The 2,914-nt window shown below is 41.8% G+C and overlaps 1 protein-coding gene across 2 annotated transcripts in view; it reads left to right on the top strand.

Annotated features, from left to right (window-relative positions):
* lrch2 (leucine-rich repeats and calponin homology (CH) domain containing 2) overlaps positions 1-2,914 on the top strand; it is a 65,775-nt gene that overhangs the window by 3,358 nt on the left and 59,503 nt on the right. The window lies entirely within an intron of this gene.

The raw sequence follows: 2,914 nt of genomic DNA, 5'->3' as shown, positions 1-2,914 counted from the left end.
AGTAAATCAGCATAGGAAATAAACAACTTACAAGCATAGATAAATAACAGAACAAAGATACAAATCAAATAAGCAGTGCTTTATATTTTTCAGGTAAGTCTAACAGTATTCAGATACAGAAATTGAATAATCAAATGTAAAATAACACTGCATATAGTTTTCACTATAAATTAAATCTAACAAATCTGTGTTAAAGCTACAAAAGTGATTTTTCTTTGTTTTGTTCTTTGATTAACATTCATGACAGAGAAAGCAACAGGAACATTAAACTGCTGTAAACCAATATACTGTTACACATCCATTTTCTTTCTCAATTGTTTACCTTCACCTAAGCCATAAGCATCTGTGTTTACAAGTATACTTGCAGAGCACAGTATTTCAGGCACAAATAGATGCAGAAGTGAACAGAATTCGTGTTCACGTGCATCTGCGTGGCACTCACCGTGTCTACACCGGACGCGAGTGGTGCGGCACAACAAAATACAATAGAACCCATTATAATCAGTGATGCTGTGTGACTGACTACACTGGATGCTGCGCGACACGACAAATCCCCGACAGTAAACTGATGCCTCCTATTTATGACGTACTGACACAAAGTTCAAATGATCCAGTGTAGACAGACTTTGGGGCCGTTCACATAAATTACATTTTGGAAAATGATTGCATTGCAACGCAGTTTGTGCAAGTCCAGAACAGAGACGAATTGCAATAAGACAAAAAATGGCCGGTGTTCTGACGATTTGTGCTACCCGCTCAGATTGTGCTACCTCCCATTAAAAAGATAGGCAGCACAAATCGATAGCTAAAAATGCTACCTATCAGGTAGCATGTTTAGTTGGTACACCGGTTGCCGATCGCGTAAGTTCCAGGGGAAGCTCCTTAAGTTCGGCCATCCTACACACACGTGACTGACCGCTTGCTCACACCAACAGGAGGAGGAGGAGGGTCGTGTTACGCTCTACACTGCACTCAACCTGAGGGATTCCTACACTTTCAGTCTCTGAGGAGACATGAAAAACAGCGCATACCGCAGAAACGGTATAACGGAAAATATTAGCGTAATCCGTGAAATTTTCAAATCGCGTTATACCTTGAAACCGGTAATCGGCCCATGCCTAATTAGTACTACTGTAAACATTACTGGCATTTGATAATTATTTTCATTTTGTCATCATTATTATATTTTTGTTAATACTGTATGTAAAAACTGAGTTAAATAATCAGTTAAAGGGAGATTGAATATCACCACCAATTCATGTTAAATTCATACCCTTGGTCTCTGTTTGAATAGTTCCCTCAGCCAGCTGGACAGCTATCACAGGATCCAGTGTAGACAGACTTTGGGGCCGTTCACATGTCGCACCTAAAAACGCGGGGAAAACGCCAGCCGCGCCGCTTTCTCCTTCTTTACAAAGCGCTCGGGAGCTAGCTCCTTAAGTTCGGCCATCCTACACACACGTGACTGACCGCTTGCTCACACCAACAGGAGGAGGAGGAGGGTCGTGTTACGCTCTACACTGCACTCAACCTGAGGGATTCCTACACTTTCAGTCTCTGAGGAGACAAGAAAAACAGCGCATACCGCAGGAACGGTATAACGGAAAATATTAGTGGTTTTGAAACTGTGAAATTTTCAAATCGCGGTATACCTTGAAACTGGTAATCGGCCCATGCCTAATAACAACATTGTTCTGAACACATGCGGCGCGGCACGACAAATCCCCGACAGTAAACTGATGCCTCCTATTTATGACGTACTGACACAAAGTTCAAATGATCCAGTGTAGACAGACTTTGGGGCCGTTCACATGTCGCACCTAAAAACGCGGGGAAAACGCCAGCCGCGCCGCTTTCTCCTTCTTTACAAAGCGCTCGGGAGCTTGTGCTTTCGTGGCGTCTGCCGTTGCTAAGCGACCGTGACCTGCGCGCTCTCCGCAACAACGCGGAAGTTTCAACAAAGGATAAATGGATTTCCAGCACTGAAAATCGCGTGCAAATGTATTTAAAATGGGTATCTCTGTACAGCTGTTGCGTCCGTTGTAGACACCGTGTCTGTGTGTGAGCAAAGAAAACAATCAGTATAAATATAACGATCAGTTTACTAAACATCGCACATCCTGCAATGTGACTATCGCTGATGCGCACATCGCGATATCGATGCTGAAACGATATATTGTGCAGCCCTACTGCAAATTATATTGCAAGTGGATAAATGTACAATATTTATGTACAGTAATATTCCGCCATTGTCCTGCTTGTCTTGCAAAGACTTTTTGTATGCAATAAATGCTTTAAATGCTGAAAAAGTGAGATTTACATAAAGAACTATAGTTAAAAGCAGTGTAAAGGTCTATTTATGTCACTGCAGAATGCAATAAGACAAAAAACGGCCGGTTGCCGATCGCGTAAGTTCCAGGGGAAGCTCCTTAAGTTCGGCCATCCTACACACACGTGACTGACCGCTTGCTCACACCAACAGGAGGAGGAGGAGGGTCGTGTTACGCTCTACACTGCACTCAACCTGAGGGATTCCTACACTTTCAGTCTCTGAGGAGACATGAAAAACAGCGCATACCGCAGGAACGGTATAACGGAAAATATTAGTGGTTTTGAAACTGTGAAATTTTCAAATCGCGGTATACCTTGAAACTGGTAATCGGCCCATGCCTAATAACAACATTGTTCTGAACACATTGCAAACTGCAAAGTAGGGCTGCACGATATTGGAAAAAACTCACATTGCGATATTTTTTTTTCTGCGATATATATTGCGATATGAAAAAAAAATCAGATGACTTCAATAGCTCTATTTGGAGAAAAAAAAAAATCAATGATTGGGGTGATTTTGTAGGCAAGTAAATCAGCATAGGAAATAAACAAATTACAAGCATAGATAAATAACAGAACAAAG

This window comes from Sinocyclocheilus rhinocerous, unplaced genomic scaffold (assembly GCF_001515625.1).
Source record: "Sinocyclocheilus rhinocerous isolate Xijiao unplaced genomic scaffold, SAMN03320098_v1.1 scaffold77, whole genome shotgun sequence".
Classification (NCBI taxonomy): Eukaryota; Metazoa; Chordata; class Actinopteri; order Cypriniformes; family Cyprinidae; genus Sinocyclocheilus; species Sinocyclocheilus rhinocerous.
This window is presented reverse-complemented; position numbering and strand designations above follow the sequence as displayed.